We start from the raw sequence: 12,519 nt of genomic DNA, 5'->3' as shown, positions 1-12,519 counted from the left end.
AACGAGGGAGCATTGGCGGGCTTTATTGCCATCTCTGTTGCTGAGAGATGAGTTGCTCTTGAACCTTGGGCAAATCACTTTATTTCTCCCTCTTTCCTCTTCTTCCCAGGCTTTTTGGAGCAGGCTTGCCTCCTATGATGCACTGCACTTTGTGCAGTCAGTGCCATGGTCTCAGCTGGGTCCTCTTAATGCTGCTTCTGTAGAAATAGCAGTAATGAATGGAAGGTCATTGATGGCTGAGTGCTTCTATAATACAAGTCTTCAGTGCTATAGCAAGTGCTACTTTAATATGAAGTCAGGTAAAGGTCTGGAAAAGCACACTGGAGGCACAACATTAGCATCTGTCTAACTTTGCTTAAAAATATAAAAGCTTCAGAAAGCTCAGTTTGTCCAAGTGTGCTAATTACCAGAAGTGCTGAGCTTGGTGAGTGAAGGAAAATGTACTGTGGGCAAAGAGAAGGCCAGCGATGCTAGAGAGGGACTCTCCATTAGGGACTATATTGATAGGACAATGGGTTCAAACTTAAACAGGGGAAGTTCAGGTTAGATATAAGGAAGGAGTTCTTTACTGTGAGGGTGCTGAGGCACTGGCACAGGTTGCCCGAAGAAGTTGTTAATGCTCCATCTCTGGCAGTGTTCAAGGCCAGGTTGGACAAAGCCTTGGCTGACATGGTCTAGGGTGAAGTGTCCCTGCACATGGGAAGGGGATTGGAACTTGATGATCTTAAGGTCTTTTCCAACCCTAACTATTCTATGATTCTATGAATCCATTGTCTTGTCCTCCTAGAGCACCTTCTGAAATGATTGCTACACAGATGAGCCCAACGGCTTCTCGCATTTCTGTCATGAGCACGGTTGAGGCTACTGCCACACTGCAGGATTTATCTCTTGTACAGAATTAGTAATTCCCCCAAACCTTAGTGTGTTTGTGTGTGTATACAGGGGCTTTTGGTGGCCATAGCAGGCTTAATTATGTAGCGTGGAGCAATGGATCCACACTCCTCACATTTAGTACCTGGGCCTTTCTGGGGAAAAAACTGGATGATCTGGCAGGGGGAAGTCGTGTGTGTTCGTTTGAGGTAGGGTGGCATGTGCAGGTACCGTGTTGTGACGCAGGAGGTGCACACCATGGGCAAGGGGCAGCGAGGGTGCCTGCCTGCCTCAGCCCTGACAGGGCAGTGCTTGCCTGCAGATCGAGCTCTGCTGCCAGAAAGCGGCAGGAACCTCCCTGTCAGCAGGGTCTCCGAAAGGCCTCTTGGTTCTGAAATGAGAGGAGAGCCTGCCTGGGGAGGCCGTTTAGCCAGGACAGCTGAGAATTCAGGGCCTGATCCAAAGCCCATTAAGTTAATGGAAAGACTCCAATGAGCTGCGGGGACACATGGCACCGTGCCGCTCCTGACACAGCACATCTCTGGCTCTCCCCGGGAAAGCTGCACATACTGGTGCAGCAGGAGACGTGAAAGACCATGGCTGGTGTACCCAGGTCTGCCTCCTGGGTGGATCATACCCCAGGTGCTAGTCTGTCCACTGTGCCAGGACCTCAGGTGCCTGGGGTCCCTCCCCAGGCCATTGCTGTGGCACCATCCCTTCATGTTCCCACCTTGACCTGCAACATCTTCTTCTCTCCGCCCTGGAGCAGCCAGGGAGGGCTTGGCCTCATTCAGTGCCAGGTCTCAACAGGGTGGCTGGAGAGGGCACCCGTCACCCCATGTCTCTGCCTGCAAATCAGTATCTCTGTGGCAAGTGGCATTGGCAAAGTTGGCATGCATGGGACATGTTAGGAACTTAGAGGCACTGAAACAGCAGCAGAGGTTAGCTGTGGGGAGATAATAGCAGCTGTGCTTGTGCAAGGGGACTTTTTAATTGAAGTGTGCTACAGCTTTTGAAACATAGGAAGCTTTGGGTTCAGACAGCATGTCTTCCTTTTAATTGCAAGACACAGGCTTATAAATTGGTTTAAATTGATATTTGTGTTTACTTTGTACACAGTGCAGCAGGACAATTTGGGTGTCAGGAAACCTGGGTACTATTCCTGTCTCCATCACAGACCTAATGTATAACCTTGGGAGAGGAAGGATGGTCTTGTGGTCAAGGCGCTGTCGAGGGACTCAGAAGGGCCACCTTCTATTTCCAGCTTTCCCTCCAGACTTCCTGTGCAACCTTGGACCTGTGTCACTTAATCTTTCCAAGACCTTAGGAAAGTGGGGGCCTCCTGGTTGTGCTAACAGGAGGAGGTCATCTGTGTGTGTGAGAGGATACCGTGGTGGTGAATGTTAAAATACCTTCCAAGGTGAGTAAGGCTATTTCCTATCTCTGCATGTCAGATTGCTTGTCTGTGAGATGGGGAGCTATTTTTTGCAAAGCCCTTTCAGATGTTTGTATGGAATGAAGACCCCTCTCACAATTGAAACATCCATCATCGCAGGGAGGATATGCCTGCACTGGCATCAAGGAGACAACCCGGAGCGAGGCAGCTCTGTTGGTGTGTGCAGGGGGGATGTGATGCAGCTGCAGGCCAATGGCACAGAAAGGATGCCACACACGGCAGTGTTGACATGGGGGGCCATGGTGCCGTCAGCCTCCTCTCACAGATTAGCACTCAAGCTCTCTGCTATAGCTGGCTCTCTGCTGTAGCCATCCATCTTCCAGGAAAACCATTTTGCAGGTAGAGATACAGATACAACTTGGTTTAAGACTATGAGGGACAAGGAGGAAAGCTGCAGGAATGATGCACACCTTGGGAAACCTCCCTTTGTATGGCTTAACATTCAAAGTCATGTATTTCAAACAAAATGACCTGAGAACTACTTCTCGCCCAGATTCCAGACTGAGTAGCAGCCTGTCCTGATGCTGACATGTACTCGTGACAGATGAATGGGGAACCTCTGCATTCCCTCCCCTCTTCAGGAGCCACTACCTTCACCTGACTGTGTCTCTGCTACCTACTGTGCAAGTCAGAGAAATCAAGAAGCTGACCAGGAAAGACTCAATGTGCTCTATGAGGCATATTTTCAGATGAATCATGGGGCCTGTTGTGAAAATTTGATGGCTGATTCTCCTGCTTGCAGTGGGGCAGAGGTGGACAACAGCCCCACTGCTGTGTGGGGCTGCTGCTTGGTCAATGGGGCAGGGAGGCAAGGGAGATCTGGCTGAGGCCACAGCATCCTCATGACAGGTTGGGTTTTTTTCTTAGGAAGAAACATCCCTGCTCTTTTCTCCTGCTGCTGCAGCCTCATCTTCTGCACCAATACATTTGAGGCTGTTGGGGCTGCTCTCTGGCCCTGCAGAGCCAGTCAGTATGGACCAGTCTATGTCCATAGTGTTAAACTGCCTTACTCTCCCAAACTGACTGCTCACAACCACACTGCCTGTTGGGGATGGCCCATGCTTTGTGCCTAGGAAGAACCTGGGACACTGCAAACTGTGGGGACACAAGCATGGCAGGGACCCCTGTAGCAACACAATAATACAGATGATTGAGGCCAGGAGCTGTTTAATTTCCTAGCACAGGTGTATCCAGGGCATCTTAGTGTCATGTTCAGGAATGCTTTACTCCTTGGCATAGATGAGGAACTCATGTGTTAGCTGTGGGGGTAACTGTGAGTGTCAGTGCAGACTCATGTCACCTACTAGGGGCAACTATATAAACTAGCATTGCTTACTTTAAAGCCTCCTCTGTGCATGGGTTATATATGTCCAGGCAAGTTTCTTTTTTACATGGTATAAAACTATACCAGTTAAACGGCCCGTGTAGATGCAGCTACATCAAAAAAAAATCATGTACATCAGTGCAGATACCTTCCCTTATTTGTCTATCCAAACCGAGCTAGTAGAAGAATCACAGACTCATAGAATAGCATGGGTTGGAAGGCACCTTCAAAGGTCATCTATTTCAACCCCCCTGCAGTGAGCCGGGACATCTACAACTAGACCAGGTTGCCCAGAATCACATCCAGCCTGGCCTTGAATGTCTCCTGGGATGGTGCATCCACCACCTCTCTGGGCATCCTGCACCACTCTTTTACCACCCTCATTGTAAAAAATTTCTTCATGTCTATTCTGAATCTCCCCTCTTTCAGTTTAAACCCATCACCCCTCATCCTATCAGAACAAGCCCTGCTAAAAAGTCTGTCCCTGTTTTTCTTGTAGACCCCTCTTAATAACTAAAAGGCTGCAATTGAGGTCTTCACAGAGTCTTTTCTCCAGGCTGAGCAACCCCAGCTGTCTCAGCCTGCTCCACAGGAGAGGTGCTCCATCCCTCTGATAATTTTTGTGGCCTTTCTCCAGACCCACTCCAGCAGGTCTATGTCTTTTCTGTGTTGAGGACTCCAGAACTGAACACAGTACTCCAGGTGTGGTCTCACCACAGCAGAGGGGCAGAATGACCTCCACTGACCTGCTGGCTGTGCTTCTTTAGATGCAGCCCAAGATACAGTTGGCTTTCTGGGCTGCGAGCACATGTTGCTGTTGTGTTCTCCACACGTTTTCTCACTGTTCCACACACAGTATTATACCATTGTGTTTTGCAGAGCATGGCTATGTGGCTGTATACATGCAGGTATAATTAAGAAAATACATAGCTGTTTGGACAAGGCTCAAGCACTTACAGCTGTGCTGGCTCAGGACTCGTGGTTAGCTTGTGTATCTCCACAGTGTAATTTCCCAGGGTGTTGAAGACCGAGCAGGAGAAAGGATCAGGATGGGGGTCTCCTGTGTTCTCTTTTGTAACATGAAAATAGAACTTTGTGAGGGCAGCGCATTCTATGGGAAAAGACAGAGCAGATAGACAACTCTGACCAGCGCTTCATGTGGGGAGGACTTGTACTGCAAAGCCATTTCTGCACCCAGCTCCCACCGCTGCCTGGATGTTCACAATGGACGATTGTTTCTATTCAGAACTTTTACCCAACAGAAAACTACATTTTTTTTTTTCAAAACACTTCAAAGTCAAGATATTTATGAAGGAGATTTTCAGCTATGGTAAACCGAAATACCATGTTGAAAAGCTCTCGTGAGTTTCACTTTCTCTGTGAAGCAATAGAGCAAAATCACAAGTGTGTATTTCCTGGCAGACAGCAAATTAGCTGAAAACTTCCTTTCCTTTTCTTTATTTTTCCCAGAAATGGAATTTATCTTGGAATCTCATGTCATTACAATTTTGTGCATTTTACTTTTGATTTTGCCTTAGAATGTGAACATCTTCAAGGGTAAGTTCTCCCTCTTGTCCCATTTTCTAGCCCTAAGTAGCATTTTAGTGGCCTGAGGAAGGTTGTATTTACCACAAGCAAACTGCAGGATTTGGCTGTATGTCAGAAAATACTTTTAATGGTAACCTGCACACAGAAAACTGGTATCCTTAAGAACAACTAACTAAATGAGGCACAAAGAATGTGAACTCCTAGCATAAAAGGCTATTTTTAAGACCATTAATACAAAAAAATTAAACCTCTTCAGAACTTATTTAATAGGCATAGAGTCAAAATACCTTGTCTACATTGAAAAGAAAAATTGTACAGAGCAGAATCAGGCCTCCAACTGTGGATCCAAGTTCTGCATCCAAGATAATTTGGCTTTGTGTACTTTCCTGCTCAAGGCACTAAGATTTTCCTTTACAAGTTTTCCCATACATGCAAACATGGGTGTTTACAAAGGCCACCTGTCTGAAAAATGTAAGCCCCTTGCTTCGGTCTGGTTTTACCTCGGTTTGAATCAAAGGGCCCGTGGAATTCTCCATTGCCTGCAATGGTGATGGTTTGGCACAGCTGTTGCTGTTGCTGCTGCTGCCGAGATTGTGGGCGTCTTTTGAAAAGTCAGGTGCCCAGTGCTTTTTCTCAAAGCTCAAAGCAAGCAGGATTGTTCAGAGCGAAAAGCTAACGTGGAAAGACTACATATGGTGCTTGTCATAGCCTGTATCTTCATTTTCATTTTTCTTTCCTTTTCTTTTCTAATCTTGTTCTTTTTCCTTTTCCTCTTTTCCTTTTCTCTTTTTCTTTCCTTTTCTTTTCTTTTCTTTTCTTTTCTTTTCTTTTCTTTTCTTTTCTTTTCTTTTCTTTTCTTTTCTTTTCTTTTCTTTTCTTTTCTTTTCTTTTCTTTTCTTTTCTTTTCTTTTCTTTTCTTTTCTTTCTTTGCTTTGCTTTTTTCTTTTCTCTTTTTTTGTTTTCTCTTTTCTTTTCTTTTCCCTTTTCTTTCCTTTCCTTTTTCTTTCTTGTCCCTTCCCTTCCCTTCCCTTCCCTTCCCTTCCCTTCCCCTCCCTTCTTTTTTCTCCTTCCCTCCCTCTTTCTTTCTTCTTTCCTTTCTCTCTTTCTCTCTTTCTTTCTCAGTTTTAGTACAGTTTAAAGTAGCCACAAAAAAATTTACCATATTGAGTAAGTAAGTTCTTATAATTGACTTCAGGAAGTGTTATCTGGAACGGCAGTTGTGAGCACACAAACTCAGCAGACTTATCTGCGTTATCTAATTACCAGACTATAAAGTTCTGCTGACATTTCCTTTTGATAAATACAATACACTGCTTTCTTTATCTATCTGTATTAAAGAGACAATGTTCTCCTAAATCCAAACCCATGCATGCTTTTCACTAAAACAACATTATAAACCCCAAGACTAACAGAAATGTTGCCACGCTTTCAACAGGCCTAAATGAGAACAGTGGCTTTCAGATGAAAAACATCTACCAGTGGTAGGAAACCACTACAAATCTCAATGTTTAAAGTGTGAATAAGCATGAAACAGATTTGGCAGATATTTATTAAGCAGAAAGAGAGAGTTGGAAAAAAAAAGGAAACAATGAGCAGCAATATAACAGATACGCTTGCATGTCTTCACTGCTGATGATGTGTTTAGCTATATTCAGAAATACAGAATCATAGAATCATTTAGGTTGGAAACGACCCTTAAGGTCATCGAGTCCAACTGTTAACCTAACACTGCTAAATCCACCACTAAAACATGTCCCTAAGCACCACATCTGCACGTCTTTTATAGTATATACTAGTGTTTATCATATGGTTTTCAAACCAGGATTGCTAGAACCAGCTGGCCTTTCAGAGCTCACTTCTGCACGTGCACAGGAGGGTTTTGGATGATGGTGAAAAGCAGGACTTCCCACACTGATCTTTGGTGCTGGAAGCCTGCAGGTAATTAATATAAAGGAAAGGTGCCTCTAAACAATGCTTGTTGCTGTTTAATCTTCTCCGTTTCCTTCTGCTACGTGAGGAGAGGTTTGGGTGCCTCCTGCACTGGGAAGGGAAGGGGCAAGAGGCATCCAGGGGCTGTTGCAGGAAGATGTAAGGCAGGGCATGGCTGTGCTTGGGGATGCCGCTATGGATCCACTGATGCCAGTGGGGAGCTGGGGAGGGGCTCACAGAGCTGTGCTGGTGGGTGAAGGCAGATGAGAAACCTCCACGCCAGCTCTGCAGGGGACCATGGCTTGGCTTGATCTCAGCAGGGAGATGAAGGCTGCAAAAGAAGGCGAAACTGACACAGAAACATTACAAGACCTGTAGCACTGAAATCCCAGCTTGTAAGCCCTCTGAGTTTCCATTTGCCTCCGTGAGATTTAGGCATAGGGGAGCTGTGGTGCCTGGGAGTCCTTTGGCACCTGTACACACCCCACAGTCACTGTGTGCTCCTGCCCCTGTAACCACTTGGCCAGGGTATACCAAAGTTTAGAGGTTGCACAAGCATCCAGTACAAGATATGGAATGTTCAGTGCTTTTTAAATCTGCAGTTACAATAAAGAAAAAAACCCAACCCACAATTGAAAAAGAAACGATATCACGCTGGGATAAGCTGTAAACACACAGTGTAGATCCAACACAGCCACCAAGTTCTGGGGATATTCCAAAGAGCACTTTTCTATTAGATTGAAAAGATACCCATTTCTGTCAGAAATGTTAAAGGAAGTGTTAATGATGGGAATAAATAACAGGTTCTGGGAGCCTCTGTTACTGATTAATGACTTGTCTTTTTTAAAGGAGGTTTTCTGTTGGGGGGAATCAGAAGTTTTCAGTAATGCTCCATTGTCAGACATTTGAGGAATGATTTTTCCTTTTTCTAATAAAGTGCTCCCTCATTATTTCTAAGGCAAAACAGATTCAAGAATCAAGCTAAATCAATATTGGGTTTCAGGCCACCAATAGTTGAGGAAAACCTAAACTATAATGCTTCTCAATTGTACAAGTGACTTGCCTTTTGTCCCTTTCTTTCTTTCTGCTCATTTCCATCTTGTGTTCTCTAAGTCTACCCTGCCTACCTTTACCTCTCCATCTCCCTCCTACTGTTTGCCTGAGTTATCTGAAGATGGTGATTCTGATGCCATGTATGTATGTCCCCGAAGTTGCCTTTTATAAGCGTATGAGGGCTGATGAGACTGAATGTTACAGAAAGACTGGCACTGTTGCCGTTTTTCAATGATGAAGTAATTTAAAAGTAATTGAGGACAGCTCAATGAAAACATCTGCTCTGTGCCTTGGGGCCATCAGAGAAGCAAACAAAATAGTATGATGGAAAACAATATGGAAAATGCTGTAATAATTATATATTTTTTTAAATTTAATAGCTTATTTTTTACATGCATCTTAACCCACTTCAGAAACAATGGCAAGTAGCATAATATCCCATTTTTCAGCACAAAAATAAAGGCACAGGAGGATGCTATCTTGGCCCCTTTGAAGTCAATGGCTATACTGGTATTGACTCAGATGGAGCAAGGATTTCTTACTGAAATCAAGGCAACCCAAAGAGGCCTTTCCACTAGTCTAGAGCCCCATTTCCCTGCATCCTGAACTGAAGAGAAAGCCACAGTCAGTTCCTGTCTCTGCATTTCAGAACAGGTAGGCTCAAAGCTGAATGAATTGCAGAGACTGACAGTGGAGGTGATGAGGCATATGGAAAGGCTTCCTTGTCATGATAAAATGATAGGGTTTCTTACCATAAATATGGAACAGTAAATTGGCTTCTACTTGCTTGCTGTAAAAGGGCAAAATAAGAGGATTTGAATACATGCGGTTTACTCACCAGTGGAATTTAGTGCCAGTGATGTAATTTAAAGACCTTAGTATGGTTTAGATGAGCATTGTTGGTCAAATAGTAATGAGGATCTCTGCAGCTACATTAGAGATGATAAGTAACAGAATACAAACCTTAATATGCGAAGCATAGCATTGCCATACCTGGGCCATGTCATGTGTTACATACTCTTCCAAGGTTAGTTGCCGTCCTTACTGTTCATTAAAAATCTTTGCCTTTTTCTTTTAAAGTGACTATTTAAAACCAGTATTAAATAAACACAGTGATTTGTTACTGTTTAGAGACAGAACTGAAGTGAAGAACGGAGATTTGCTTCCCTGCTGTCTGGGAGTTGTCAGAAATTCTGAGTTGTCTTCATTTGATGTTAAAAATAATGCTATCATGCTATGACTTCCATGTACCGAGCTCCTCAATTATCTTTCTTTGCTCATATAAGGAAAACACACTTTGCAATGGAGCCATAACTGGGGAAGAACCTAGCAGTATTCTATACAACACCAGTTGTACAGATTTGATAGATTTGAAAAGCATGTATAACTGTAAATATGGGGGGAGAAGGAGAAAGTTATGGTTAGGCAGAAGGTAATGGTCCTTACTGACATGGGTGACAAGGACCATTAACTTATGACTATGAGGTTAAATCACCTCCTGTTCTCCACTGTGGACAGTGGTACCCACTGAGTGTGGTTCCAGGATGTGCAGTGAGTGCCACTTACTGCATCACCACTGCCATCCTCTTGAGCCCTTCAGTGCAAAGAACGAAGTGTGTGGAGCAGTCCCACTACAAACCTAGGGCTGTCTTGTGCCCTCAGCCCATTTGCCAGATGTAGAGATTGTAGTTCAAGGTAGCACAGACACATGGCTATGGTCCTAAGCAATTCTAGAGCATCCATGCACAGCAGTCTGTTTTTATCATCCTCCTACTGTATTTCTCATCAGTAACCACATCTAATTTTTTTTTCAGCTGACATGACTGAAACAGAAAGTGCCTCTACATTTAGATTTATCGATTGTTATGAGCAAGCCACTTCACAGAGGTTCCAAGAACACATCCTGAGCTAAAACAGATTCTGAGAACATGAGGTGCCAACCCTAATGGATCTGTTTGGTTTTGCATACTAGACATGACCATCCCTGACTGGTTTCAAGATCTTCAAGAAGTATTCCCTCTGCCCAAAGAAATCCATTCCACAGTTTTCAGCATCCCTCTCTGACAACCAGGATTTCAAATCCCTTTATCTGGAGGCAAACAGAAAGAGTGTGCTTGTGGTGAATAATTTGAGCTGATATTCTTGCCAGCTGTTAAGGGACACATGCAAAAAAAAAAAAAAGAAGGAGAAGTCAGTGACATCTGGTCAGCACTGATATTTCCTAACAGAAGTATTTGTTTCGGGTGGGGAAGGGGTGGTGGGGGTATAAAGAAATACCATATCCATGCACCCCTTTGCCCCCTTTTGAAAAGTGAAAGCGATAACATTGACCACAGCAACTGGAACAAAAATTGCAACTTACATCATGGGGAAACAGTGACATTACATTAGCCCATATTACACAATGGTTGAGCAGTCGCTTTCACACACTAAGCTTTCAACTTTAACATTTTTTTCCCCTTAAGCTACACAATGGATTTTTTTGCTGAGTTGGAAAATATCAGGAGACAGGCAGAAAGCCTTCCTTTTGTTCCTTCATCCTGCCGAGCACCTCATCATAAAGATTTTTTCCCTTCTGTTCTGTTTTGCTTTCCCAACTTCCTTTCCCCTTTTCACCCTCCACCTTTTTTTTTTTTTGGTCAAATAAATGTGACTAATTAACAGCATGACTTCTTTCCACTAAATTGTAAAACCACCTCCTTGAACTTCATGAAGGTGATAATGTTGCACCATGATTTCTTCTTGGGGAATAGACTTGTAAACTACCTTCTAAATGATGGTTTTCTCGGGCCTCAGACTGGACGACAGGTTGACTTCAGTTCAAGAGTAACTTCAGCTCTCTCCTCTTCTGGACCTTTTCAAGGAGGTACACCCAGCTCAAGTCAGTAGATAATAGAAATCCCAGAATGGAAACACATAAAAAAAGTTGTTTCCTGGGGTCAACAAAGGACAGGAAAAGAGCCAACAATTACTTAAATAAACAGTATTCAGAGAAAAAGAAAAAATAAAAATATACATGCCTGCGCAAACTGAGTTACATATGAGGGAAGAGATGGTTTAAAGCAACTCAGTGCTCATTCTGCTGAAATTTAACTGTAAGGAAAATGAAATCAAACCCAAATAAAATTAGGAGGCCACTTACCCTCAGAAAAACATCCTCTCCTCTCTCTTCGCACCTCATAATAATACTCTGCTTTTATATCACACTTTTCATCCTAAAAGCAGTAATGACTTGCAGGGTGGACATTTCCTGGGGATTAACGACTAGCTGAAGGTTAACGATTTTCTGCTCCACCTCAAACCAACAGCTCCTCCTGACTTGTCAGTAACTCTTCAAAAATAATCCCTACATGTCAGCTGTTACTGCTTATTAACATGAGGAATAGAAGAATGATAGAATAATTGTGAGTTTTGTACCGTATACGTAACTCAGAAGAAGCATAGCAGGAAAGAAAGCAGGGAAATCAGTAATGTCTTTAAGCTGCAAGAGAAAGTTGCAACATGAGGAATCCAGTATTTGCTTACTAATGACTATCACTGGCAATATGGCAAAAATCAACCATCCTAGCAATTGCTCTAAGCATTTCTGGTTCCTCAGAGAAACCATAGGGCAACTGCAGGGAAAAAAAGGCAAGCAAATTCATACTGCTGGGAGAAAATGCTTTGACTTTATATCCAGAATGCTCAAGGAAAAATCCAGGCTATACTGTACGCAGATGATCTGTGAATTCAAAATGTGGGAATCCATTTGGTCCCCAGCAGTGGCGCAGCTGGCAGAAGAGGACATCCTCTGAGAGTTTTCTGGCTGGCAAAATTTCATGTTTTTTGCAAAAAACAGTGTGAAGGCAGGAAATGGGAGCCAGGACTCAGAAATCTGTGAGAACTGTGGGTCTGGCCCTTCTTGAGTCCTTCTGTAAGGAAGGACATGTGAGGGCGCGCTATTTATTTTCTTCATTCCTTTGGGCCGTGTTGCCAACATTTCCCTCTGTGCTTTGGTGTTAGAGACTGGCTCTCTGCCCACAAGGTGGGTGAGGTGCTCTGAGACAACGCATCTGATACAACAGACCTACAGTCTCCATTAAAGGAAGAAGCCCCAACTCTCTTGAATAGCTACTTCCAGAAACACAAAACGTATCAGAATACATGTCAGGATCAGCTGAGCCACTCAATTCTATCTAATCAGCTTCTTCCTAGCTGTAATCTCTTCTTGGAAATGCGAGTTCAAATGTGTAAGACGTTTAAGGCCAAGTGAGGAGAGGTATACTTGTGCCTCCAGTTTGCTATGGCACCACTTTTTACCTTGTGAAGCCTTGTGTATGGAATCAATGTCTTGCAGAAG

This window comes from Pezoporus wallicus, unplaced genomic scaffold (genome assembly GCF_028554395.1).
Source record: "Pezoporus wallicus isolate ANWC-B61680 ecotype Strahan unplaced genomic scaffold, APGP_CSIRO_Pwel_v1 scaffold_6362, whole genome shotgun sequence".
NCBI lineage: Eukaryota > Metazoa > Chordata > Aves > Psittaciformes > Psittacidae > Pezoporus > Pezoporus wallicus.
This window is presented reverse-complemented; position numbering follows the sequence as displayed.